The 18140-nt window shown below is 43.2% G+C and overlaps 1 long non-coding RNA gene across 1 annotated transcript; it reads left to right on the forward strand.

The window, feature by feature from the left end:
- Window positions 1-1363: 1363 nt before the first annotated feature.
- On the forward strand, window positions 1364-17445 carry LOC135208428 (uncharacterized). The gene is made up of 3 exons (XR_010313162.1): window positions 1364-1725; window positions 16610-16976; window positions 17223-17445. It is a non-coding gene; the product is annotated as an uncharacterized LOC135208428 (long non-coding RNA).
- Window positions 17446-18140: the final 695 nt, after the last annotated feature.

Genomic DNA, 18140 nt, shown 5'->3' on the forward strand with positions numbered 1-18140 from the left:
GTAAGGGCAACGGTATCATGAGAAGTGACTGAGATCCGAATATGGTACCTGTAGGTTTAGTTATAAAACAGAGGTTTGAAGGGGATGACAGAGTGTGTGAATGTTTATTTGGAAGGTGAAAGTCTGGTTGAAGAGGTACCCGGTAGTGTGAATGAGTTGTGAGTGAAGTAGATGAGTGATATGCAGAAGGAAGTGGCATATACAGAGGAACAAGGTGGGGAAGAGGAAATATTGCATAAATTGTTGTCGGCAGTAGCTGAGTTGTTTGGAATAAAAGTGTTTTTGTATTTTAGATGGGACAGATGAGTAAATGCTACAATGATTGGAATACGTATGTAGGACATGCAGTGTGGGTATATAATACCACACTGCAGATTTTAGGTGTCTCCTTGTAAATATGTTAAATTTTGAAAGGATTATTAGGCCGCAGTTGTGTCTGTCAGAGAGTGATAGAGATTTGTGGAAGAAAGTGAGTGAAAGGTTTGAAAGTTTTAAGATTGGGGATAAAGTGTTGAAAGAGTTGGTTGAGATAGGAAGAATGAATGTGAATAATGTAAGGGAGAAATTAGAAGGACCACTTGAGATTTTGGAAGTGGAACCAAGTGGATAAGTTATGTTATGGGGAAATTGCGAGTAGGTGAGGGGATGGATGAGGTTAGGGCACACCTTAACCAACTCCGTAAGTGGAGGAATGTACCATAGTATGTTTTGGAGAATGCAATGACTGAATAGTTGAGGGTGAATAAGTATGAGCAGTGTGTCAGTGAACAAATGGGTCTGGGAGACTGACAGTTAAGTGTTGGTTGAGTATGGAAGAAAGCAGAAGAATGTAGAGAAAGGGAATGGAAGGAAGAAGCATGAACAGCTTTATAAGGGTGTTAGTGTTAGGGTGCAAACGGTTTATCGTTGATAAAGAGTGTAATACGCATGACTTTGAGGGAATGAATGATACTTATAGCGTATGTGGGTTTGAATTAACAGGGATGTGAGATTTCAGTGGAAGGAAACCAAGTAGTAAGGAGGTAGTTGATCGTATGGATAAATCTTTGCAAGAGTTTGACAGAAGTATGGATGAACTGAGTGGTTTGGTAGCAGAAATAGGGGAGATGTTGGGACCAGAGCCAGATGTCGATGATATAGTGAATGAGGTTTGGGAGGATAGTAGTAAAGGAGATAATGGGACTTTGAATGTAAGTGGTTTAGAAGTGAATGGTGATGTAACAGAGAGAGTGTATGAGGGTCCTCAAACAAGATCCAGGGTGCCTGCATCCGAGCATCCTTGGGTGTTGCAAAAGCAATTTAAGTGTGGGTGTTGTGAGTGTAAGATGTTGCCAAATGTAACGGGGGAGGTAATATGGAGAAGTGATAATGGTAGTTACATTTGACAACGTCTTCGAGGGTTGTGTGAGAGAGAGATAAAGTGATAGCGTCTTTGGGTTGAGAGTTTAAATGTTTTTGTATGGTTGATATGTTATGTTTGGTGTTGCTGTATATGTAAGTGCGTATGTGTTTTTCCGAAGAGTGTGAGTGAGTGAGTGCTCGAGAGAGAGAGAGATCGTAATTGGTGGGTGGATAATAAGGAGTAGTTTGATGGCGGATGTAAGCGTATGAGTTGTCTGTTGGAGCAGTCGCCGAGAATGTCAATGGCGAGAGACTGTTACGGAGACGGTGAGTCGTGAGGAGTCAGTGATAGTCAGAGCGGTTTTTTGGAAGATAGTATTGATGGTCAGTTGTATTGTGTTTTCTGGAGTTGTTCTTTGTGTTGTTATTGGTATTTGTACGATATGTTCTTCGGCCATGCGCTGCCGAGCATGCATCCGTTATTGGCAATTCTGTATACGCTGTTGCGAGTCAGTTGGCTCCCGAGTATCCTGTAATAAAGTCCAGTCTCCAGGACGTTGTGTCATTGCAAACCCAACATGGCGCAGTGAGTAGGATAAGGACCAACCATGCCCCAGATACGTCGACCACCCCAGGCCACGCCGAGGCGTGCCTCACCTGCAATGCCAAGGGCCTTGTCACAGGCCGTCATGCAAGCACAGACGTTATTTGCAGACCAGCAGCGTGCCATCCGTTCCCTTCAGGATGCCCTTCCCGGTTCAGGAGCACGTGCCGGTAAAGTTCCTGTCTCTGCTGCCCCTGAGAAGTGTGAGGCGGTGTGAGGGGTAATGTCTTCGGCAGCGTTCAGATCCTGGAGACGTTCGATGACGTATTGGATTCACCTTAACAAGTTCCCGCCGCAGGATGTTGTCCTGCACATTAGGCTCAACTGTGTACCGGCGTTGCAACGTGCACTGGACGCTCGTATTCAGATGCCAAATGGAATGCCCTCGCCCCAGACGCGGCTCTGGACGCCATCGGGAATATTGTGTTGCGGTCGTCGAATCAGGCAGTTCAGTGGTCTGAATTCTTTGCCCTCGCACAAGGGCGCGAGGATTAGTGAGCGACTATTTTTCGAGTGTGCTCGAAGGCCACCGACTGTGATTTTGAGTGTCCCAAATGCGGGGAGTGTTTAATAGAGTACATGCTGTTGCGGAAAATAATGGTAGGCCTCAGTGACCCTGTATTAAAGAGGCATGTTTTTCAGACATGAGACATTTAAGAGTGTAGATGCCCTTCAGGCACTGTGCTGCACTTTCGAAGCTGCACGCCAAGATGTCGAAAGTATCCCACGCGTCGCTATCAGTGAGAGGGGGTCTGCTGGCGCCTCGAGTGATGACGTCACAGGCATTGATGACGTAGAGCCAGACGTCGCGGTGTTGCGCGGCAATTCCAATGTGAAGCGTTGCGGAAATTGTGGGGGAGCCATCCCTTTGGTCGAGCGTCGTGCCCAGCAGCAGATGGTATAACGTGCCACGGGTGCCAAAGGTAGGGCACTTTCAGAAATGCTGCAGGAATACGAAGAAAGCGCCGCTTGCCTCGAGTTTAGCGATTGTTGCAGACACGCACCTCTCCCCCCACCCCACGATCAAGGCTTGTGTTTCCCATAGAAACGGGAATTCAGTATCCACACTCGTCGTAGCAGACACAGGAGCACAGATCTGCGTTGCCGGACCCACGATTCTCTCAAGACTGCAAATAAATTCACTGGAGTTGCAGCCGCGAGCAGGTCTGAGGGACGTAGCTAATCTCCGAGTGAGATGTCTTGGATCAACGACATGCTTCATTGATATAGGTGGGCGACGCACGAAGCAGGAGGTTTACTTTGTGCCGACGGCCAAGAACTTCTATATATCGCTGAATGCTTGTAAGGAGCTGGGAATAGTACCCCCTGACTTCCCTCACCCCTACCATCTCGTTGCATCAGCTGATGTGCTTAATGAAGACGTCGCACGGCCTAACTCCCCTAAGACAATGAAGCCAGCCACCTTACCCATCCCGCCTGTGGAGGAGAATATACCGAGACTTGAGGAGTGGTTATTACGGCATTTCTCTTCAACAACCTTTAATACAACCAGGGAACCGTTACCTGTCATGACGGGCAAGCAGCACCACATCCATTTGTTGCCTGATGCCGTGCCTTATGCCTCTGTCACACGCCCACGACAATCCCTAAGCATTGGGAAGAGGAGGTCAAGGCTCAACTTGACGAGGACGTTCGGAAGGGCGTGATAGAACCAGTCCCAGTGGGGGATGCAACGGAATGGTGTGCAAGGATGGTCGTTGTCGCCAAGAAGACGGGTCAACCTCGCCGCACAGTAGACTTCCAGCGCCTCACGCCCACTGTCTTCGGGAAACTCATCATACACCGGCACCCTTCGACATGATTTCAAGCATCCCCATTCATACGTACAAGACTACGGCGGACGCCCACTGGGGTTTCCATCAAGTGGAATTGGACGAAGACAGCCGCCCGCTTACGACCTTTATCACTCCATGGGGACGATACCGTTATCGTAGAACACCCATGGGCCACTGTTCGGCGTCGGACGCCTACACAAAAAGGTTTGATGATGCCCTGCAAGACATCACCAGAAAGCATAAATGCGTTGACGACACTTTGCTATACGATCACAGCATTGAAGAGGCGTTCTGGCATGTATATGAATTCCTGTCAACGTGTGCCTCTGCAGGTATCACACTCAAGCCCGAGAAGTTTAAATTCTGCAAGAGAGAGGTCACTTTCGTCGGTTATTACCTGGGATGGGAGTCATACAAACCCGCAGACGAACGACTAGACGCCATTCGTAACTTCCATATGCCAGAGAAGCCCTCCATCACGGATATTAGGTCGTGGTTCGGGTTCGTGAATCAGTTAGCGCCCTTCCTTGCAACGACGCCCATCATGGAGCCCTTTAGGGACTCCTCAGAAAGCCCACTGGAAAAAACGTTTACTGGGATAGTCAGCTACGTGACAAACTCCGGCATGCACAGGAGGTCATCTGTCAATTAGCCAAGGACGGCTTGGCATATTACGACAAAACACGCCCTACGACGATAATGACGGATTGGAGTAAAGAAGGTATCGGGTTCGTAGTCCTTCAGCAGTATTGTATTTGTCAGTCAGCCGACAGCCCCTTTTGTTGCAAGGGCGGCTGGCGCCTTGCCCTGTGTGGTAGTCGACACCTCACCTCCTCTGAAGCTGGGTATGCCCCCGTAGAAGGAGAAGCCCTGGCAGTTACCTGGTGCTTGCGGAAGGCCAGGCTGTTCCTACTTGGGTGTCCTAATCTCACCATCATCACGGACCACCGTCCTCTCGTCAAGCTGCTGGGTGACAGAGCCCTTAAGGACGTCATCAACCCGAGATTATTCAACCTGAAAGAGAAGACACTCCAGTTCAAGTTCCACATGAAATACCTGCCCGGAAAAAGGAACACTGCCGCGGATTTTCTTTCAAGGTACCCGACCATGCGAGCACACCCGCGAAGCTTCCGACGTGGATTTGGAGGACGACATTCAAGTGGCAGTGGCATGTGCAACCGTGGCCGCCTTGGAACCGGATATCATCGTGTTGGATGAAGACTGCGTAAGGAGCGCCGCATCTAACGACCCTGTATATCAGCTCTTGCTTGCAAGGGTTGCAGCGGGCGACTGGCCCCAACAGAAGTCGCAAGAACTCGCCTGCCTTCGCCCCTTCTTCAGCGTTCGGGACCGGCTAGCCATCAACCAGGATCTGGTGACATACTCAGTGGACCAAGGATGTGTTCGCTTGGTTATACCCGAGGATTTACGCCGCCAGGTAGCCGCTAACCTACACGCAGGACACCAAGGCCTCGACTCGATGCTTAGAAGGGCCAGGCAGTCGGTCTATTGGCCGGGAATAGAAGGGGACCTTCAGCATTGCCGCGCCCTGATGCACTTCATGCGATGAACATGCCCCCTCACTGCCTCCTGAAGAAATGATACACACGCCGCCTGCGGAATATCCCTTCCAGCAAGTCGTAGCAGATATGTTCCAGATAGAAGGCAGTGTATACATGGTGTATGCCGATAGACTAACAGGTTGGTTAGAAGTGGCTCATTTCCCCAATGGTGCCACGTCTAACAAAATCAGTAATCACCTTCGATCATATTTCTCGCGTTGGGGAGCCCCAGAACAAATATCAACTGACGGAGGCACGAACTTGGCCAGCGAGGAGATGGAGGCCTTCTTCAAGAGATGGGGGGTCAAGGTCCGGCTGTCGTCGGCCCAGTATCCCCAGTCTAACGGCAGGGCAGAAGCAGCTGTCAAATCGGCGAAGAGGCTACTCCGGGAAAATACATTAAAGGGTGGAGCCCCTGAGTCGGACAAAACGGCCCTGGCGATACTTCAGTATCTCAACACTCCTCTCAGGGAAATTAACAAGTTGCCGTCTCAGCTTGCAACGGGTCGCCAGCTGCGCGATGGGGTACCGACGGCCAGGAGACACCTGTTAGTAGACAGATATTGGAGGCAGACGATACGTCGAAGGGAGTTACAAGTGGCAAGGTCGCAGGAGGCGATGCGCATCCCTGGCACTACCAGAAGACTGCCGCCCATCGAACTAGGTACCCATGTATGCATACAAAACCAAGCTACCAAGCAATGGGATTGAACGGGCATAGTAACAGAAACAAAGCCCCATCGTCAGTACACCGTCAAGCTTAACGGGAGCGGCAGGCTGTCAAAAAGAAACAGACGACACCTGAGAGTCATCGCTCCGCCCTCTGGCACGCCCACGTCCCAGCACGAGTCCTCCGCAAACCATACCCCGACAGAACAGGGGACACGCACCACACAGGAGCCCAACGTCGTGATAGGCCCAGAAGAGCCGCTGGTAAACCCAAGTGGCTCAAAGACTTTGTAGAGTGATGTTATTACCTTTTGTATGCAATTGCATCAGGAATTGATATTTCTTTTCAGAGAATTTATGTATTTTATTTCGTTTTTGTGTATGCATCGAGAAGTTAGCTTTAATTTTTTGTTTCTTCTCTTGTCTCATTGATCTAAGGGCATTTTTCCCTTTTAATTTTTTGTCATGTATAAGAATGTTCTTGGGGGGGGATGTACGATATGTTTTGTATTTTTCCCCTTTTTTATTTTTGCCAGTGTAAGTATATTCTTGAGGGGGGGATGTACGATATGTTCTTCGGCCATGCGCTGCCGAGCATGCATCCGTTATTGGCAATTCTGTATACGCTGTTGCGAGTCAGTTGGCTCCCGAGTATCCTGTAATAAAGTCCAGTCTCCAGGACGTTGTGTCATTGCAAACCCAACAGTATTGTATGTTGGAAGGTTGTTGTGCTGGTGCTTGAAGGTTGTTGTGTTTGTATAATTGGAAGGTTGTTGAGCTTGTGAGTTGTGGAGTGTCGTTATTGGTGAACTGTTGTGGTTGGATGTGGACTTACTAGGTATATGGTTATTTTGATGTTCGTCTGCACAGTGATTTGTTGTGTTGTTGAGTTATTGTATGGTTGTAATCCATGGTTGTTGTTTTTTTTTTTTTGTCTTGTGATTCTTGGCGATGGTTGTTTCTTGACGACTACCCTATATCCAGCGGACAGCATAGCGTCTAGCCTTCAAGACAGTCATATCTGGGGAGTACATAAATGTGAGAGTTATACCTATTCATGTATTTTGGTAAGCCAATTGTCCTGCTGTATTTAGGGAGTAACGTGAGGAGGAAAGTGTGGCAGAGGGAAAGTTCAATAGTCGGTATGACTAAAGTAACTGTGGAGAGATTTGCTTGCTTGTGATCCCGCCACATTGTGTGTGCAGTTAGCCATGCATCAGGTAGGAGTGTTGGAATGGCGCCAGGGCTTGTTTCTCTCTTCTTTATTGGTTTTTATAAGTCACAAAGTAGTGGCCACTGTTCTGACTTCAGCACTTTACTTTCTCCGATGAGCTTGGTTCAGTGACTGTACTTTCTCCAACGAGCTTGTCTGATTCAGTATTGGTTCAGGAAAGCCCTAGGGAGCAGAGTTCTGGTACATCTACTGTGGCTGAGAGGGAAGCAATATGGGGGTCCAAGGATCATGGGATCGGATGGTCCCATTTCTCTATCTGTTGAAGTGTATTTAACTTGTGAGCAAGCTTTTTCTAGAGGCGACTACAATTTTTCCATCCCCTGGAAAAATTGCCTTTTGGGTAAACTAGAAGTACTGCCCGAGGCTGTTGCTATAGTCAGTTATTGCATGGTGTTTGGAGGAATTTAATTCCATGTTCAGTTGGTTGGGGAATGCCTTAGCCTCCAGAAGATCATGAAAAGTTCTTTTATGCCAGAGGATGTGTTCATAGCATAGGTGGCAGAGGTGACTGATGTTTGTTTGTTTGAATATTTTCCCAGCCTAATCTTTCCTTTGTGCCACAAATGTGCAATCTACCCACCTGTTCTCATTCCTTGGTCCCAGTATACTCCAGCTGAAGACTGAACACCACCAAAACATGACTTATATCCCACAAACTCCTATAAGACAGAGAACTCTCTCCTACCGTACCCAACATAAGTTCCACATGTCCTCTTCTGCCCACTCTGTTTATGTTTTCCTTTCCACCCCACAGCACCGCCATCTTGTCTTCTATGACGTCACAACACAAATAGTACATTAGGACATTTTAAAATCAAACATGTTTCCCATACATTGAACATCACCCACATTTCACCAATATAGAGAATATAAATAAAATAACGGACTAGATAATCACACTTACCTCTTTCTCCCTTTCCTCCAACCTCTTCATAACCTAATCCCCTCTAATTTCCTTTATTCTCCAACTCTTTACCCTCTACATAATTTCTAATATTTTCCCTTGAAACTCCTGCTTTAGTTAATACATCAGCTATTTGATCCTTTCCTTTTATCCATCTCGCCTCTTTTATTTCCTTAGATTCTATTGTTTCCCCATATTGCTGCAATATCTATTTTTAATCTCTTACTATTTACACCAGTACTTGATTTTATTGCAGTCATTAGTGTTTTACAATCACTATTAACCAACGCTTCTAATTTTCTCCCTCTTACTACCTCTTCCCACAAATGTTTGGAATATATCAATCCTTCTATAGCTTCCCCCCCCCACACTCAGAGCTTCTGCTTCAATGGTAGATTTTGCTACTCTCCGAGATTTTCTGACCTTCCACCATATGGGATTTCTCCTCCTACCATCTGGCAAGGATATAACATAACCCAATTGAGTATGGTCATCTTCTATAATCCCAAATGAAGTATCTGCATAGACTTCCCAATAAATCCTTTCATCTTTCAGCTCACTTATTGTAACTTCTCCCATTATGGTCTTAGTTTTCTCGCAATTTTAATAAGCTTCTTCATATCTTGAGTCGTTCCTCCTTTAAAGAGCTTTACTTAATTCACTAACCTATCATATCATATTTCTGGCATGATACCCAATTCAACTCTCCTATCACTGATCTATACTCTGTTAACTCCTATTGTCATAATGTTATTACCAGTAAATCTTGTAGCTTCTGTTCTCTCATAGCATTTCCTCCGTAGCAAAAATCGTCTACATGTGGACACAAAATACCATTCAATTTATTGTCTTTTCTCCAAAACAATGTAAATGAACCTCGACATACGAAAGTCCCTACTTACGAAAAATCCAAGCAAAGACGAAGATTTTTTTTGCTTCTTTATATGAAAATAATTCAGGTTGCGAAAGGGTAAAGTCTGAGATTCGCTCGGACCATCGAGAACAATTTTAAAACTCGCGCGCCGCCAACTAAGTAGACTCGCCAATATCCTCCTGCTCTCCCATTGGTTCCCGATGCTAGTCACTGCCTTAAGATCCTGCTCTCCTATTGGTCAGCATCATGCCTCTATGTAAAGGCATTCCTTGACCATTTTTTGCGGCAGCGTTATCGTAAACACTGGAATTCGTTCGTTCACATATATTTTGTTTGTTAACGTAAAATCGTGTTAGTGATTCGCTTTCGTTGTACTGTAAGTTACTTTATCGTGTTGTGTGTGAACTTAATTACTTACGTTATTAGCCATGGGTCCCAAGAATGTTGAAGTTTGCGGAAAGAAGAGGATGCTTTCTATGGAGAAAAAAAATGGAGATATCAAGAAGTGTTAATGTTTTCTGCAATTTGTTAATGTTTCGTAAATTTAAATGTTCATGTTTTCTGCCATTTGTCCTCCTCTGTCGCCACTTTCGGAGATCGCCTCACTCGAAAAGTAAGGTTCCACATTTTACTACACATGTACGTAAAGTATTTCGTGTACCATGTACACTAATACACTTTATTTACAGGTACGTACTACAATAAGGGTTATGTTAGGTATTGAATGGTCCAAATTGTTGTATTTCATTGTTTATTGGTCAATTTAGCTTTCTTATTAAATTTACTGTGGTGTTTTTGTAGGGCTTGGAACGAATTAGGCAATTTACATGTAAAACGTAGTTCAAGATACGAAAAAATCAGGTTACGAAGGCCGCTTCGGAACGGATTAATTTCATATCCTGAGGCACCACTATTAGGTTCTTGTCTACTTCTCTCGCCTTTAAGTTCCTCCACTACTTTTACAACCTTACAATACCATGCTTTTGCTGCATCCTTGAGCCCCATAAACAGTTTTCTCCATAATCCACTCCGACCATCTTCCCTTGTAGCTTTAGATATATACTTCTCTTCATATTATGTCACCTTATAAGTATGCAGTTTTAACATTTAATGTATAACAATTCCAAACTTTCAGTATTATTATTGTCAAACAAAATGTTAAAATCTCAGCATTCCGTGTAGGAGCATCTTTTTCCCATTCAGCCATCTCTTCTTTAAAATCTCTAGCTACCAATCTTGTTTTACATATCCTTTCCCCCCTCTTTCGGTTACTATCCATCTTGTAGATATAGCTTTTTTCCCAATGTTATTTACCTCCTCATATACCTTGCTTCCTCTCCAACTTTGTAGTTCTTTTTCTTTAGCTTCCATTTTCAAATCCTAACAACACCTTTATCTTCAGTTTTTTCTACATGGCTATAATCCCTCAAGTTAACCCATCCCTTGTCACCTGACAGAGTATTGTACACTGTACAAATCAGCCAAAGATTTGCTTGATCTTTTTCCTGCAAGACTTAATGTAGTCCATTCTTCTACTTGTCCTGAATTTGGGTATCTCTTCAAAACAGGAACAAGAGGAAACTGAGTAAGAACCATACAAACAAATACTGGTCTTGGAAATGACTTGTCAAAAACAGAAACTCTGTCTAAAGTCCTGCAACATATCCTCTACTGCTTCCTCGCGGCTAGAGGGGGATCCATGCTGGGAGGAAAGCCGAGGTCTCGTACAACGATTATAAACCCAACACACGGAAGCAAGGGAACCCTCCTCCATCTCAATGTTTCTCAATCTCTACATCATCTGAAAGACTAAAACATTACAACATTCCAAGTAATTGTTGGTTGGTTGGTTGTATCAAGTTTAGGTGTAACACCAAGCACTGGGGCAGCAAAGGCCATTCAGCGCTAAAGCAAGTAATTGTGTAGTCAAAAGAAAAAATTGCTTGATCAGAAAGAAAACCCTTCAGAACAAACAGAAAAAGATGTATGTAAAATCATAATGTTAGTTACAACGAGGCTGAAAATCTAAAAATAGAATAGTTGATAGTGAGAGAGGGCTGTGCTGCCTCTCTCCTAGCGAAATAGAAAAAAAAGATACACCAGAACAAACTCCAAGGCTGAGACCAAGCTGGGTTTGCATTGAATCAAGGAGACAAAACAAAGTTGGGAGGTAATTAAAGAGAAAGGCTCATATGTAAAGATTTAGGGTTTGTGTACATATAGGAACAAATGTCAACATTTTCAACATTTGTATTTTCCTAACATACAAACCTGAGGTCTTTACATAAATGGCTCACCTCCAGCCACCCCTCATTCTGCTTCCTGGGCCAGAAGGTGAAGTGAATGCATACCTTCTGGATTGGAGATATTCCTTACCTTCCATCAGTAGCCAACTACCAATATCCACCTTGCTTTTAAGTTACGCAGCCAGTTCCAGCTTGTGCTGAAAGTAAATCCTCCATATGTAAACACCTCAGGTTTGTGTTAGGAAAAATGTTCTTTACTTGAACAATTTATTATATTAAAAATACATTAGGTTCATTTAATTAAATATTGTATTTGAGTTTTAATTTAAAGTCAAAGAAGTTTAGATACAATTTTACTCCATCTTCTGGAATGTCTTGAATTTCTTAGTTAATTACAATATGCTTCTAAATAATTATTTAACAAAAATATTTGGTATTAGGATACCACCTAGTTCAACACAGTTGTACTTCTGCAAGAAAATAAAAAATTTGGACTAAATTTAATAAAATCATCCTTTAAATTGAAAGGACTGTGGGCTTGAGTATTTTATGATTATTATTTATATAATAAAGGTTTAGTACAGGCAGTCCCTGGGTTACGACGGTGTCGGCTTACTACGTTCCAACGCTTGTCAATAGACGTTATTTCCAGGGTTACGACGCCTACAACGCTCATCTGGGAGATGAAATGACATCAAAAATGCAAAATAATCAATATTTGAAGGTTTTTTTTGATGAAAAATGCCATAAGAATGCAGTTTACATAGTTTTCAATGCACCCAAAGCATTAAAAGTAAGGTTTTCTTAGGATTTTTGACGATGTTCCGGCTTACGACGCGTCTCAAGAACGGAACCCGTCGTAACCCGGGGACCGCCTGTATATCCAGACCTGTGAGACTAATAGAGGCTCTTAGGCTGGTGTTTATGAATTAATTCTGTGTTGTGGGGGGGGGGGAGAAAAAAAATATTTAGAAGACCGTTTTTATTTAGGAACATCATGATTGTATTGAAAAAATCCGTCTTCAGCAAGAATGCCTTTAATGTTTAGTTTCGAAAATGCTTTTTTGTTGGTTATTACATTTCATTGGGTGTGAATGTGGATTTGACATAAAATGACCATGCAAAAATGTAGTTTGGCCTGTATGTAGTCTTATTAATATAACTTTGCTCTTTCTTGTTGAGACTATGACATCCATGAAAAAACTTTTTTTTGTTTCTGTTTGTAGTTGGTACTGATGTCCAATCTGTTTGCCAGTCTTGATATATTAAAGGCTTGATAGATGTTACCCAGTTGATACTGGGGCACGTGTAATTCTTGATGGAATAGTGCAATCTAATTTGGTAGCTGTATTTACTTTTTTTGTTTCCTTCAATTCCCACGTGCTGGAATCCAACATATTTTTATTAATAGTCCTGACTGAAAAAGTTAATGGATTTTTACTCGGATTTCTTGTAAAAGATGATTTGGAGACTTCTAGTTGTTTATAGCGTCACTAAAAATTATGGTTGGTTGTTTGCATGGTGTTTTTACATTGCATGGAACCAGTTGTTTTTCAGCAACGGGATCAACAGCTTTAAGTGACTTCCAAACCACGTCGAGAGTGAACTGTCACCAGAAATACACACTTCTAACACCTCCATGGAATGCGTGTAAATCAAACTCACGGCCACCGAGGTGGCAGGTCAAGACCATGCCGAGGCAATCTGAAAATTATAGTGGAAATTATTCTTCTCAGTTATTATGTCTAGTGGTATTTGTATAGCTGAGAGTTCTCAGATATTATGTCTAGTGGTATTCGTATAGCTGAGAGTTCTGCAGTATATATACTGATGATATTAGGGGAAAGACCTATTTTGACTAATTTATCTTTTGAGAATGCTGAAGCTCCCAAGGGCTCCATAGTTGTTCTTTGATACACCTGTATAGATCATAAGTCGATACCCTTTTCATCTGATAAGTTGTAATGCATGTTGACGGTACATCTGAATTTGTCATATTTCTTTTTAGAAGATATGATAAAGCAGTACATATTTTATTAATTTCAATATTCAGGGTGGGAGTTTTATTGTTGGAAGAAAAATTGGGGTAATATTGTGTGTATTCATTAAATATCTGGTTCTTTCTGAGAAAGAGTAAGCACTATGGTTTTCAAATCTTTGATGACGTCAGAAAGCAGGTAGCAGGAGGAGGTGTTTCTGCTTGAAGGGTAAGGTCCTTATGCATAGTTGTTAAGTTGTGATGAGGTTTTAGGGGTAATATACCTGCTAACAGTTAAGTTTACTGGGGATGATCGAAATGCTCCTATACACAATCGTTTTCCTCAAGTTTAATGCATCTAGTGTTTTTAATGTTTCCGAGGTGGATGAATATAGTGGGTAACAATAATCCATTACAGATAATACAGTTACTTTGTAAAACATTAGCATGGTGTTACGTCCACGTCCCCATTTGATATGTGATAGCTTTTTCAATATGGCAAGGACTTTTATGCCTTTTGCTTTAATAAATTTGAGGTGTGCTAACACGTATCTAGATACCCGAATTGCAACTGAGGGCTTTAATGACTAATAGTTTGCTAAGAATGTTCAACATTTGCAACGCTGATTTTATACGTCAGTTTACATCTACACAGATGTTGTGTTAAAAATGACAAATTTTGAATCAATATGTATTTTTCATAGCTAACAAAACTGAGGTCTTAACAATAGAATAGTCCCGTTAATGCCACTGGTTGAAACAGTCAAAGATTATCAAGCAAGGAATCTGTGGCATCTGGCAACTTGTGCACATACAAGGTGGAAGCTAGTCTCTGACCAGGCTTGGGATCTTGTGACATGTCAGTCAGTTCCAACCCAGTATATGAGGGGGGCAGCTAGAGCCAGGCAGTAAATGTTAGGACCTAAGGTTTGTTAGACAAAACATACATATTGATACAAAATTTTATTTGTTCATATGTGGAACAAACTTCGGTCTTAACAATAGGATAGCATTATACTTGGAGGGAGGTAAAAGTACCCTCAACCAGCCGGCAGTTCAGCCCACTTGACCACCCTTCCTAGAAGACCGAGTTCTAAAAAAGGGGGTCTGAGCCTGAGAGAAAAGATAAGCGAATATCTAAAATCTCCACCTGCTGGGTTCAAACACAATGAATTAAGACTTGATTCATTGCATTCATGGAAGATACAGAGAACTGCATGTTCAAGCAACAAACCATGTAGACCACATGGGTGTGTCATCACTCCTCCCTCCCCTTGCTATATAGAAGAGTATATGTGTTACTGAGATGTACATTTGGCTATCATGTAGGAACAAAACAAATAACTAATCAGTAGGACTACAAAACAAATAATTACAACCAGTGTGACTACCACACTCACCTGTATCAGACCAGTTCCAGCATAAGATGTGTCTATACTTTGACCTGCCCATAGCGGAGGAAAAAAAACAGAGAGAGAAAGAAGGCAACCAGCCAACTCACTCATTTTCTCCCGCACAAACCAGCCAACTCGCTCACTTTCTCTCCCGCACAATCATCTTGGGCAAGATACAAACTGTCCTGCCTGGGGTACTGGATGAGCTAAACATTTGTTGGGCAGCCACCACTGGACCCAAGGAAAAAGTCTCCAAGGACCTGTGGGAAATGTCCTCTAGGTAAAGGTAAATGAACTTGGTTTGCTGAAGCCAAGAACCAACATTCAAAATCATATTAACAGACAAGCTCTTCTTAAATGCCAGTGAGGAACCTCTGGTGTCATGTGCTGTAGCCTGCATAGACTCGGTGACACAACTAGCAGGTGAGAAATATGCCTGATTAAGCACCTCACGTAGCCAGAATGAAAATGTGTTCTTGGACATTTCCCTTCTGGATCGACCTGTGCTAACAAGAAGTCTACGACACCTAGACCTTAGGTGACCAGTCCTTTTCGGATAGCAGTGCAGAGCTCTGATGGGACAAAGCAATAATTCCTGTGGATCGCTGTCCACACACTCATTCCGTGAGGGAATAGAAAATGCAAATCTGTCATCATGCACCAAGGGATTCAGTCTTAGCTATGAATTAATGGACAAATTTGAAGGTCACACACCCCCAACCCCTGGTTTGTGTCATTTTATAACTCGGACGATGAAGACCTCCAACTCTTTTTCGAGGAAGCCAAGCCAACAGGAAAACTCTTCAGTCAGATTCCTGTCTGATGATCGACATAAGAGGATCGAATGGAGCTCGAGCGAGACTACTCAGGACCAAGGTAAGATCCAATGTCGGAGGTTTACTACTCAGGACCAGGCTAAGATCCTACTTCAAAGGTGAGTTCTCTTGGTGAATAGGATTGTTCGAAACTCCTGAACAACAATGAGATTTCCCAGGATGAAGAAATGCCCATGCCCTTCAAACCACAAGGTAGCCCTGTAGCCTCTGACAGCTGATACAGAAAGACCTTTCTCATCCCTATGAAAGATCAGGAACTCTGCTTTCGGTGAACAGAAATACAGTAGACGGCCCACTTGCCCTGGTAAACTGTTGAGGAAAAGCTTCCGCTTTGCAAGAAAAGCCCCCTCGCTTGCAGGAGATAATTGATAGTCTACAGTCGTGGTGAGATAGGGACTCTACTGACTGATGAAACCTTTCCACATGAGGCTGGCAAAGGAGGTGGTGCCATGGGGTAATTTCTCGCTGAACCTCTGACAGAAGGTCCAGGAACTACTCCACATGAGGCCACAGAGGCGACACTAAGGTCATCCTCAGATTTTGAAAGCTCATGCTCATTACTCTGTTCAGGACCTGACGGGTCAGGCAGAACAGAGGGAATGCGTACACCTAGAAGTTGTCCCAAGGTTGCTGCAGAGCGTCCTCTTCCTGAGCAAGAGGATCTGGGATCACCGAAAAGTAGACCTCCAACTTCCCGTTGAAGTGGCTGGTGAAGAGGTCTAACATGGGTCTTCCCCAAAGGTGAAACAGACTGTCTGTTGCATCCTGATGCAGGGACCACGCTGTACCTAGGACTTGACTCCGACGAATTAGCTTGTCGGCCACCACATTCCCCTTGCCTGGAGTAAACCTGGCCATAAGCTCCACCAAGTTGTCGATAGCTCACCAGTGCACCTAGACTGTCAAGAGAGTGGAGCTGGCAAGACACCAGCCTTTGATCACTTCCTTTGATGAATATTGCTATGAAGGAAAATTCTTCCCAAGCAACCTCACCAGCCTTAAATAATAATAACATAAGATATATATATAAGAATAAAACTCTTATTCATTTTTAAATAAAAGAACTGTGGGTATCATTTGTTCCCTTCACCAATTCTCTCCCTTTCTCTAAATGGGTAAGTCTTTAATACTTCCTCTGTTTAAAGTGACTGTCAAAGATCCTTATCTTCAGGTGTAACCTTCAAAAATGCAAATCCTTGCTGGAGGCAGACAACTGGCAAAGGAGGAAAAAAAAAGAAATTGCCTGGCCCACAGTAGCTGTACGTGCCACCATGACACTTGGGAAGATGACCCTATAGAAAACGGAGTGGGCACCGACTACACCACCACCTACAAGGATGCCCAGACATAATGCTCCAAAGCTACATAATGGCCCCACACACTGTCAGATCGAGGTCACAAATGCTCACAACTCGGAGGCAGCCAGAACACTGGCCGTCCTTCTCTTTTGACTGTCCCTTTTACTCCTTCCATGTGCTCGTCCTCCTCCCTCCATTGCAGACGCCCTATCTAACAAGGATATCATCATCCAGACAAAGGTAATGTACTGGAATAAGGTTTCTTTTAGTTAATCATGACCCTGTTATTTCTCGGCCTGATTTATTTTCCATTTCCAGTGTGCGAATACCCACTGGGAATTTGTATTGAATCATCGAGTGTTAACATAGCTCTACATCTATTTAATCGTAGAACTGATTTGCCTTGGCATCTTCTATGTACTCTCTCAGTTCCCTTTCGTTTGCATTAGTGTTTCTTGCAAGTAACCATCTTGCATCTCATTGCAGATCATCCTTGGCTGTGGAACCAAATCTTCAGCTCTATCCCATGTGCAGTGACCTTATGCTGCCCCTGATTCTACGCCTCTGTGACGTCCCTTTTGTGAAGACATCATTGGCATAGAATATTTAGTTTGTGTGTGATCCATTCATTTAGCAGGACCTTGTTATTACCTGCCTTGTAATTCCTCAATCTTCTGATGTGTGTGTGCGTTATGTAAATATAATTAAATATATGAACACTGTATTTAAATAATCTTACCTCATTTGAAGAAGGCCCTATGCCATTATTTTTCCCTTGATTGATTCTTCTAGGGATCTGCTTTAGAAAATCTTGCAAGTCAGATTTAGGCAAAATATGGTAGTTTCCTTGGTAGTCATAGAAAACTACCTCTGATCATCCGTTGCATCCCAACTCCCAATAAGTATGTAAGGTGGAGATGTAACAATTTATAGCAATGGTAAACAATTTTTGAGTCTGAATAATCCAATGTTACTTTTTCAATCTTTACATATAACCAATTTTAAGTTGGATAGTTTTCTTTTCTTTTCCTCATGTGGCTTTTAAAAAAAACTGCATACAAGGTCACTCTATTTTTGAGTCTTAAAAAGGGAGCGTTGAGGATTCTACAGTCATGCACTTGTCATCATCACATGTAATGAACAGCAAATTGCCTAATGACATTGATTACCTAGTTAATCTCACTATCATGGAGACCTACATAATAATGAAAGTTATGTCAGTGAGTAACCATCCTGGGATAACTTCCCACATTATATATATTACAGTCGCTGTGTTAAGGGTCATCAATCTATTGAGATCAGGACCCAGAACTGATGGCAAAGTCTGACTTGATTCTTAATGATTGCTCACCCATGTCAGCTAAAAATCCTATATGTGAGAAGGAATACTGCTCATCCTAGCCC

This window comes from Macrobrachium nipponense, chromosome 35 (genome assembly GCF_015104395.2).
Source record: "Macrobrachium nipponense isolate FS-2020 chromosome 35, ASM1510439v2, whole genome shotgun sequence".
NCBI classification, from domain to species: Eukaryota; Metazoa; Arthropoda; class Malacostraca; order Decapoda; family Palaemonidae; genus Macrobrachium; species Macrobrachium nipponense.